We start from the raw sequence: 11,888 nt of genomic DNA, 5'->3' as shown, positions 1-11,888 counted from the left end.
CCAGCTCTGCTCTAGTAACTGAGTGAAGATTTTCTACAGACCAATGTACAACCAGAAAGACCCACAGAGCAACCAGCCATGAACATAGAGTTTGCTTATAAATATGTAGGGTTTGATTCTACGTAGGAACTGCAACGCTAGACGTACAGGGCTTTCTTGACGATCATCAACTCCAAGCACTTTTGGACACACCAACACGAAGCCACCTCTGATGTCACCAGCGCCAACTCAAGCAGCCTTTGATTACAATTTCGCCAAGAAAACGAGTTTAGTCCTGCACGCATGCGCTAGTTGAAACAGTACGGCCGAAAAATTAAAGAAGCCCTACACTGAAGCATCTGCAGCTGATGGGAAAACTAGTAGTAGTGGTACTGAAACGAATGTCCGGCCACTCAACCCATATTATGCGGACACAGCTCTTTAAGCACTTTTTTTCATAGACCTTTTCTTTGCACGCCTATGCTTTACACGCCTAGTATGCTTTTCAAAGAAAGAGTAGGCAGACAGTGCAGGGATATATTGTAGGACAAGGCTGACGTTAACATCTCACGCTTGGCGCAGCGTAGATAGCGCAAAATGGAGACAGGCGAATCGGCTCTGCAAAAAGTCTGCATGCTGTAGTAAGTTTCATGAAGAGAGAGAGAAAAAAAAGGCCCCCTTTTGTAAGCACTAAGCTACAGAGGAAACATATGCTCGTTTTTTTATTATTTTCTTTCCAGCTTCCTGCTACAAATGAATGGATAATTTTTATTACCTTCCATTAGCATTGAATAAACTTCGAAGTAACCACTGCATACAAGACAAGTATGATCGATATACAAGTATTTCTAGACAGCGGGTCGGTGACTCATATCACCCGCTTAACAAATGTCGTTTCACAGTTCACTATCCACTTATCGCCTGAAACGAGTTCTGACCGAAAGCAGCAGCGACATCTGCGGACGGGTCATTGGTCGACAGTAGAAACAAAGAACAGCAGTGTCAATGCACTCGCAATTTTCCCAAAAGCGCGCGTATCCTGTAACAATATCAGCGATGTAAACTGTTCCCGTTTGTCGAGTATTATCTTATCTGATAGAGAGAGAACGTGACAGACGTTCTACAGCAGTTTTGGAAAGCCTTTTGTTACAAAGCTTTTGTTTTTATATTCCGTACTTGCCCGCATTACATTATCGGGAGGCTGTGCTTTGAGTAAAGAAGCCAAAAATGTATTCACTGTGGGACACGGGCCAGACGGGCAGCAATCGCCTGTCCTTTGACGTGTAAAGAGAGTAAAGAATAGCAAGGCCAGCCACACTGCTTCTACATTGAGGAACATTACTAACGAGTGATGCTCCCGGACTAGCCAGCCCGTTCCCACTACACGTGGTACAAGCGAAAATAAAATGGCTTTGCAGGTGTGATCGGCATGTGTTACGCATTAAATTGTACGCAATGTCTTTTTGAAACAAAGGTGCGAGTTCATTTTCCTTGCTTATGGTGTACTGTCCCTTCAACAGTCAGCGACTGTCACGCGCAACTGTCCCGATGGCGCGAGGCCTTCGCAGCCAGTGTAACGTTTTCCTACACTCCGTTATGGCATGCCCCGCCGCGGTGGTCTAGTGGCTAAGGTACTCGGCTGCTGACCCGCAGGGCGCGGGTTCGTATCCCGGCTGCGGCGGCTGCATTTCCGATGGAGGCGGAAATGTTGTAGGCCCGTGTGCTCAGATTTGGGTGCACGTTAAAGAACCCCAGGTGGTCTAAATTTCCGGAGCCCTCCACTACGGCGTCTCTCATAATCATATAGTGGTTTTGAGACGTTAAACCCCACATATCAATCAATCATCCGTTATGGCATATTGTGCGCGGTGGATTTATCGAGGTGTCATTTTATAATCCGCGAGTTACCGTTCCGATTTGAGTGATGCAAGGCGAAGTTTATTCTTTAAGGAAGAGAAGGTAGCACCATCGTTGGATACCTGCGTCTTAATCTTTTTTTTCCACTCACTGAGTTAAGGAAGAAAAAGGCGAACGTCTTGCGAGTAACTAAAACGCAAGACCTCCTTAGGTAATACATACATGATTTCAGCATGGCTGCATGCGATAATGCTGAACCTTTCCTTTAGCGGCTTGGTAAGAAGCGGTGCAACATCCCCCTCCTATTGCTATGCAATGGCTCACATTTTATTTTCCTTTCTCTTGGTGAAGTGCGTAGGCGAAGAATTGCTCCATACCTTAAACGTATCAGCCATTATCTCTTTGCACAAGGGCACCAATCGATGCGCCCTTCAATATACGAGATAGCACCTTTTATGATCACCACACCATTTGAGCGTCTTCGTACATAATGCAGCGAGCATCGGGCCTTATCCGTGTGCAAAGATAGCAAGAAAACAACTGACATGCCAAGAATCAGAGAAACGCCCCTGATGCAAGACACGCAGCACAGATACACTTCAACGCCGAAAGGCAAGATACACCTTTGAGTTAGCACCCGGAACATTGCCTATAATCACTGGCACAACACAAGACCCCTATTTTTGCCCGTAACAATTTCGCGTGTAAGTGATTCTTAAAAGAGAGAAAAGAAGATAAAAGTGAGCCCCATAACTGTCTGCATCATAGTGCGACACCTCAACAGTGGCTCGCGATGGTTGAAGTGATGATGAATTAAAAGGGATAGGAATAAAGATAGGTGCAGGGACAGAGATACCCACCTACAGAAGTAAGGAGAAGATAGGAAAGATGGACACGGTCACGTGCCAGCCTTTACCTTCTGCGGTTATTGTGTTTCGAGGGGAAGCCCTCGAGAGAAAGAACGCAATCAAAACCCATGCAAGCTAAGCAAAGCTCCTTTAACAAGGCACAGTTTTCAAATACGAAACAAGTGCGTGGGAAGCCGCAGTCACATCAAAGTTACGCTCACTCCGCTTATTTTGGATCTTTATCGCTCTCTGACCTCGTTATCGGAGCGTACTCTTTACTCCTTGAGGATCGCTGACGTCAAGCGCTCGTGCACTACGCACAACTCATCGCAGGTCAAAGGTGCGTGATAAGGGCTCGTCACGCGCGAACCAAAGAGGGATCTGATAACGTTTTTTTTTTTTCCTTCCGAGGCACCTTACCCTCCATTCTTTCGCCTCCTGATGAAACGTAGCCTTCTTAGCTAAGTCACGCGCGACCAGGACCATCCCTTACAAAAATCCTATATATGGACTTATATAAAAATCCCCATATATGGCTACATCAGGAATTGGGCATATCTGGCCCATATATGGAATCCCCATATATGGGCCGTATATAACCTGATATGTCCAAATCCTGATATAGCCATATATGGGCCTTATATCCCCATATATGGGTGTTGCTGTATATGGCCATATATGGCTATATATAGAAGCATCCATATAAGGTCTTATAAGGTCTTATATGGATGCTTTCATATATGGCCTTATATGGATACCTTTATATAAAGCCATTCAAATGATTCATCTATATTAGTTCAGCTTGTGCCACCAGCAAAAAATATAGCTGCTCAAATCATTCTTCAGCTAGAAATATACCTGTTTGTTGAAAGGTCTGCATGCAGTCACTATCATCTCCAAAACAAAGGCAGTACATACCCCCTGAACATTCTTGTTCAATTAAGTTATCCTCAATATATCTCAAGTTATTCTCAACAACTATTTGCTAGAATGTAACTTGGCATCATATCTAAAGCTTGTGGTGGGCACATGTCACTGTTAGTCCACTTTTCCTGAAGAGATACATTCTTTGTTCTTAAATATATTGCTTACTTATCGACACTTTTTTATTTATCTATTTATTTAATTACCCACAGCAGCAATTGGCATTACATTGAGGGAGCATTTACGAAAAGTAGAATACAAAAAATACATAGCCAAACAAATAATCAAAGTCACCTGAATCACAATCTGCAAGAGAAATTCATATATAAATCGGAACATGTTCTAACATATAAATCGGAACAATTCTAACATGAAATAAAACAAATATTTGGGAGTGTAGAGGCAATGCTAGAAGGCAGCTGGTTCCATCTTGTAATTTTTTTTGGTAAAAAATCATTTTGAAACACGTCAGTCTTGCATGCGATTATTCTTATCTTGAACCTATGGTCAACATGGTCTGAGACATAGTACGGTGCAAGTAAATATTCCGCTTTATCGATTCCGACTTGACAAAAATAAATAGCATAAAAGAACCCAATTTGAGTTTCGTAAAGATATCTTTCACAGTGTGTTATTTTTAAAACTTTTCTCGTGTGTCAATGGAGCGTCCATAGTCAGTCAAAACGAAATATTGACTTGCTATTGACCGTATGAACTGCGTGTGCATTGAATAACTCAAATGAGTTGATAATCAACTTTTAAGGAGTTCGGTCGAAAGTGATTGGTATGCAAGCTTGTTATGTACAAGTATTGTGACTAATGACCTATAGAACGACTGCTAAAACTGGTGTTTATAGGTCTCTGTGTGCGTGGGAACGGAGGCATTTAACAATATTTCTTGCCAACGGGACACTAAAAATGTACTTTGTAAATGTAATCCACTTTCCACTTTGCCAATAATGCATCATTAATGTAACAGTGGTAAAGAGCTCATTCTGCAAAAATTCCAGTGTAGGCATCGGTGGCTCTCCGTGAAAAAATCGTCTTGTCAATGATCGAAAATTGAGAGAATGCAAATAAAACAAATATTATAAATTTTCGGATATGAGTGATGATCGAAATCATGCAGGCAATTTGCATGGCATGCAAGTTCTCTACCACACAGCTATGCTTCTGCTTGGAAATAAAGCATTAATAACTTCCTCTTGTTGTAAATGCAAGGAAAATAACTGTCATGCTTAACAAATACATGTATCCTGCATACAGGTTTCACAACACAACATTTAATATCGCAGCTATATTGCATGATACAAGCGTGCATTGTCATCAAGCATCACAACACGTTATTACCAACGTGACTTCGTGGTCTAAAGACAGCCAACCATTACAAAAGGCACACTGGTTACTGCACGTATTCCCTCACGACCGCGTAGTGGGTGCATAAAGTTCTAAAACATTTTACACACATTATATTGAGAAGCACATTCTGCTGGGCGAGTTGGTACTTCATCTTAACTTAGTTGCGCGAAAAAATTTGAAGTGTGAAAGGAAGACACCTGGACACAGCGCACACTAACAATTGAAACTTCATTGGAGAAAACAGACATATGTATGCGGTAACGACAACACGTGAGGTGGAAAAAAAATGATTAGATGAGCAGACATCTGATCATTTTCTTTCACAGTGTGGACATCGTGTGATGGACGGCACTGCGCTGTCATGTGGGAAGTGTTATTTAGAATTTATTTATATAATTGTAGATCACAAAGCTTCTCTAAAGGAATTAACAACCATTCTCTAACCAATCATCATATTGTTGAGAGTGTGGCTGCGCGCCCTTGTTCGGAATACGGTAGTTAAAGCTAGATTTAGTGACACGGTATAGCGTGGGAAATCGGAGAGGCGTATTTCATAAACAAAGCTGGGGATTCATGTGTCACATAACTCTCACTTATGTTGCTTGCTACTGAGGTAGCTTTCCTGGAAGCGCATCATTTATACAATCTGTCTGCTCATCTAATCCTTTTCTTTTACCGCACGTGTTCTTGTAACCGCATATATACGTATGTCTGTTTTCTCCAACAATGTTTCAGTTGTCAGTGTGTGCTGCATCTAGGTGTGTTCCTTTTGTATTTTAATTTTTTCGCGCAACTCAGTAATTACATAATATTTCTTGTTCTTTAAACTGTGTTACCCGTTTTTTACACAAAATGCAGTCATGTGCGAAACCTTCATTGAGACACTTTCAACCTTCTCAATTACGCAGTACTATTCCACAATTAAATTTGTTCAAGTAGCATCATGCAATAAAGAGTACACACTAAGTGATTGAATTACACACAAGAAACATGATCGATACTGCTATCACGTTCAACTGTGAAAAACGGAGCTTAACGGTCCCCCAGTTTTTTCACACAGTAGCAAGTTCTAATGCATCATACCATTTTATTTGTCGGCTTGCGTAAAAATATCTACAGTGCTCACGGATTAAAACGTGACATCACATTATTTTGTGTAACTATGTATGCGGGTATGCGCAGTTCCTCAAGATAACCACGCGATGTTGCGACATCACTAACGATAATGTCGCCTGTGATGTACGCATTCCAGTCAAATTTACACTTATATCACCCTGATTGTAGATGGCGGAAACAAAATTACGGGCTATTCTTAAGTTTTTCCATTTGGATCCGTGACATTGCACCCTGTTTTGAAGAATAAAACTAGCAACAAAATTTTAACTGCGTGTCCTTATCAAAACACACGTAAATATAAAAACAATTGGAACGTAGACGAAGAAAGATAAATTCAAACGCAAGACAAATTCAAACGTGGGCTCATAAATCTCATGACACCCTTGGAGTTGGAGATATGCAGCTCTTTTTCATTTGTAATTGCGCAAGTTGTAATTTATCCTTGGTTTTTCCTCAAGCGTTAAAATGAGAAAAATACAACACAAGTATATTTACATCAATATACTTATGAAAAGTACAATGGCACAAAACCAACATTTTCCTGACGTAGATTTTTGATTAAATAGAGCACTGTCTGGATCAAGTGAAAAAAAAAGAAAGTGTTGTCATACAGCCTAATGACGTAACCACGATTAGCATAAAGTTATTTACTCAGCAAGCATGCAATGTGGCATGTTTTCGAGCTATCATAATATTTATGAACAACGTGCGAAGGTAATAAAAATGATGAACTTACCTTAACATTTAACCGAGACTTGTCTTTAAAGGAGCCTGTTAATCCTGATAACCTATTCACACCTTAAAGCCACCACGTCCATTCGTACTGCTTTAGGAAGAAGTTTTGAAGGAGCGCTTGCCCGAAAGCGTGGGTATCCATTTTGTTCTCGCACGAAAAGTTGACGATCGCCAATCCAGCAGCGTACAGACGCACACGCACACAAAAACACTTCCACGTCCGTCCACAATTTCGCCACGTACAGCGAAGTAGATTCCTGAGAGCTGCGCGATTATCTTGTGTAAATTGGAGCAGTAGTTGAACACGAAATAAGAGCAAAAGGAATGAAAATTAACAAACTCGATCAGCACGGCACCCATGACTCCAGCGAGCAAAAAAAGAAACAACAATGACGCGGACGGATACAGTGCACGCAGGCTTGACAATGAATATTGCAATGCACACTACATTACTCCTTGAGATCAATGATTTACGCACTTTTCACTAGAACTAAATTTTCCTGAGCTTATTGGCGAACGACGTTTCATTTTTTAACTATTATTGACGCAATGTTATTACCATACGACTGAATGTTTGTGCAAACTATTTTCTTCGTCGTTACTTGAAATGGGCCGCGGCACTCTCTTTCCTGCTCTGTCCACAGACTGGTGTAAGCCACGGCAGGGCTTCACGGTGCCTACGTGCGCTCCTTCGAACAACTTTCTCCGAATTGTCCACCCATCCGATGGGCGCCCTTTTTTGTATTTTTTTTTACTGTGCGCACCCCTTGCAACCTAGCAGTCAGGCGAGTTTTTTCGTACAATGGACTTCAACTTCCTTCCGCGGGCCCAGAAAGCTGCACGTGCAAGTCCTTTGAGACAGGCATTCCGCGGAGCTGAAATCGCTGCTTCGTGTACGCTGGCTACGAAGACGCGTTTCAGCCGAATTATCATCTTACTTTGCAAGCATTTATAATGATAATAATAATATTCAATCAACCAATAATCAATCAATCATTTTTTAACCTACCCAAGAACAACCATAGGGTCTTTCATGCTGGCGCGCGCGAAAAGAAAACAAAAACAAACAATACATTACAGACTGTCCACAGAAATGCAAATCAATAAAAAGAGCAAAGACGAGCAGTCGAAAAGAAATCAACGCACAATGAAAACAACAAATAAAAGAGTAGATATTCATGGAATGGGACTGAAAAATAATGTAGAATATACATAACCGTGCCGAAGGCTTCCTGAAAGACGGAAAAGGGAAGAATCTGTGCATGTACAAAGCTACTTTAGGACAGGGCAGCCCTCACTGACAAAAAGAAAATGACTGTAGACTATGAAAAACATAACGAATTAAGAAAGTTGACGTTAGATAGACTCAGTATTCTGTAAAGGATAGAGTGTTGAAAGAAGCTGGCAGGTACATGCAACGGTCGATTCTCTCTCGATAACTTACGCGGAGTTTCAAAATTATTACAACCGAGAAGGGCAGAATATCTCACCCTGAACTAGCTTGTAAAGAAATAACAGCTCAGCGCGATTTTGCCGGCCATTAACTGATGGCAAATATAATATTCTAGCAGTGTTGAAAGGATTCTAGTGAAACGATGAGGGTAAATGCTTATGAAATTTTTCTGGACTCACTCAGTGGCGCTACTGCTGGATTTAGCAGGGTCATTCCAAATCAAATATGCATATGTACTCAAGTTGACGACGACATATCGCGGTGTACAATTTGTAGAAGGCTGTAGGAGAACCGGATTCTCGCGAGATGTTGAGCCAACAGGAAGAGAATGAAGGCCTCGCATGGCAGCACATTTAATGCAAGTAGAAAAAATTCAGCATGCTATCAAAAAGAACACCAAGATAACTGATCTCATAAAACTTACATAACGACACAGTATGACAGCTAAGAATTCGCTGTTGGACGTTTTGCGAAATATGACAACAACAACAACACCATTAATAATAATAATAATAATAATAATAATAATAATAATAATAATAATAATAATAATAATAATAATACACTCATATCATTCTGACATGTCCGAAAATATCTAGCCACATTGAATGAAATGCCAGTGTCCGGGTGCCCATGAATCTCTATACGCGAGTGTAGTTTGGTGGGTATGTACCGGCATACATATCTTATAAGTGCACTACCGTGTTGGTGTTGAAACGATATGTTCGCGAGCAGTTTGAATCGTTGCGCGCCTGCACAGCAAGGGGCTGTTTACATAATGTAGAGCTTGGCTTAGGTATCACGCCAGCCCGCAAAAAAATGTGTCATACTAATTGTATTCACAAGGCAATGTTTAGGCTAATCCTGATGATGGCACGTGCGCTTTAGTGACCTCGACCAAGTAATGACACACCAACACAAAATAGAGTTTTGTGAATTCGGCAGCCTACGTTAAATGTTGCTATAAAGCTTCAGCATTTCATTACATTGTCCATTAAATATGTATCACATGTGAGTCAGCTGCACCTTTTTTAACGTACATGTCTATGACGTGAGATTTATTTGACGCTTGCAAACATTACACTAAATTAATTGTTCACTTGTGCAATCATAAAATTTTCGATAAATTTACTATGTGCACAGCCAGGAACATTATACGTAGCCAAAGGAAACGCAAGATGTATTTTTGCAATAAATTAGTACAAATTCCATCTTTAATGTAATCATAATGGTGCCTGGAAGTTTCATTCACGTAAGTTCTTTTTGTTTTTGAAGATACTCCCTTAAACATTGCACTGCGCATGCAATTATAGTAAATGGCTGCTGAAAGCAATCGCAGATGAGGGGTCAACAGGATTAATAGAAATCTTGTTATATGAAGGGAGCATATAGCCATCAAAACTTTCAAATAATCAGGAATTTTGTCCACCGATGTGGAAGCTAAAAGCGCATTGAAATTACTATTTCTTGCTGCCACTTTAAAGAATGCATTAATGTGAACAATATAAGTTGCATTCATTTTGTCTTTACATAATACTATATAGGATTGCTCTATAATAATAGCGAGGTTCGGAAGCTTCAATACGTTTTGTGACTTGACACGATTCCTTCCTCGTAAAACATGTCTGCTCTTGTATACATTATTTACGTCGTATTAATCGCAACTTATTGTTTCAAACCTAAATGCCATGAAAAATGTACGAGTTAAATTACACGAATGCATGCATATATGCATTCAACTGAGTTGCAACTATCACGTACACAAAGCTGACCTGAAATTTCGGTTTTTCTGCACAGCAGAAACAACATATATATTTAATACTCCTATTGTTATGAAAAATAAGCAGGTCAGCTTTGTGTACAAATTGTTATATATTACAATTCGCATAAAAGTGTGATCACGGTGCTAAATATATACGTGGTTCATCCCAAATAAGAGAGCACTTCCACATATAAGGATCCACTTGATATGTTATATATGGTGTGGCCGTGCCTTATTTGGCCGGATTTGACTCCTTATATGGGCCAACCGCGTCATATATGGCCGTATATAACCCCATACATGAACCGACTCCGCCAGATATACATCCATATATGCTTATATGTGGCCACATATGCTGCCATATATGCCTATATATGGCCACATATGCTGCCACATATGCTTATATATGGCCAGATATAACTTATATATGGGCCATGTATGGCGTTTCCGTAAGGGATGCTACACCACTTGAGTTAGGTAACTATGAACAAACACGACCATTCCCAAGTGTCACAATAAGGAACTGAGCAGCATGTAATATCTTGTTCGTGTGCAGCAAGGCCGTAATAGAATTGGTCAGCCATAACTTTTGGTGTGTAATTAATTTATTTCCTCGTAGCTGCCATAGCGAACACCCACGCTTCCGCAACTCCAACTGGTTGTCTGTTCACGCAGCTCAATGACGTCGAGTGACAAACAAGCTAGCAGCACGCAGGAAAGGCGGGAAGCCACGCAGAGTAATAATAACAAAGAAAAATTGTGTTGAAGTGCTGAGTCAGCGTATCTGTGACTCAGCACTTGGCAGCGAGAACAACGTCGGAACGTAGAGTAGCAATCTAGTGATAACTCTGACACGGCACTAGTATTTGTCCCGAAATTCGTCTCTTTAAGAGAATTTCTTAGATGGTTGTTTTTTTTTAATCACGATAAAAAGCCTGAGCAGGAGAGAACGGGAGAAGAAAGATAGACGACGGGTGGGAAGGTCCCGCTCACGATGTTAATTGCTACGCAAATGTGAAACGCACATTGCGTTGTGGGCTCAGCCGTGCCACACGTCAGCGTTGTTGAGCGGCGATAACTGCCTATCTCGAAGCGTCTCAGCCGTGTACTACTCCTCATCTAGCAGTGTAAGACTCAAAAGGCCGAAAGAAAGAGAGGTCGCGAGTATCGCCATAGCGCGACCAGAAGATATCTGCACAATCTACAGAGCCGTGAGTTGGCAGAGCAACCTTGCACAAAGTAGCATGAGAAAGGAGAGGTGGGTGACAGAGGGAAACAAAATAAAATAAGGAAAAAAAAAGAAGCGAAAGATAGCCGTTGTGAACAACTTTGCTCGCTCAGCGTGATAAGCAAGCTCCCCTGTAATCTCTAGAACGCTGCAAGTCACACGACAGGATGTTGAAATGAGAGGCTACTTAGGGCAGAGTATAAAGAGGCAGAGTACAAGGAAAAAAGCGTATAGCATACGCGTCCACTCCCGCTTGCATCTAGAACCTTCGACCATTATCGAGTGGCAGAGATTGCACAGTCCAGTTCCCGCCAGTACACGCGCAAGACAAATACAAGCACGCGATAAAGGAACTACCGCTAAGCAACGTGTGCCGGAAGTGTACAGGATCCGTCAAAAGTTCTGAAGCCAGTATCTCACGCATTCCTATGGCCGCGTGGCCTAGTAACGTTTGACGGGGCCTGTCCGGTATAATTCGTACACTTAGCTGTTTGCATTGAAGTTGGCCATGAAGTTGGAATATAAAATGTTGTAATCAAGCGAGGCTATATAGGTAGTGTACTCACTGCTCAGAAAGCTGGGTATTATAAACGAGTAACGAAGTACGTTAATGCTTTCTGTTTTGCC

At 41.3% G+C, this 11,888-nt stretch overlaps 1 protein-coding gene across 4 annotated transcripts in view; it reads right to left on the bottom strand.

Moving 5' to 3' along the window:
- Positions 1-11,888, bottom strand: part of LOC119170433 (nocturnin) — a 96,037-nt gene that overhangs the window by 2,551 nt on the left and 81,598 nt on the right. The gene's annotated exons all lie outside the window — the stretch shown is intronic.

This window comes from Rhipicephalus microplus, chromosome 2 (genome assembly GCF_043290135.1).
Source record: "Rhipicephalus microplus isolate Deutch F79 chromosome 2, USDA_Rmic, whole genome shotgun sequence".
Lineage (NCBI taxonomy): Eukaryota > Metazoa > Arthropoda > Arachnida > Ixodida > Ixodidae > Rhipicephalus > Rhipicephalus microplus.
This window is presented reverse-complemented; position numbering and strand designations above follow the sequence as displayed.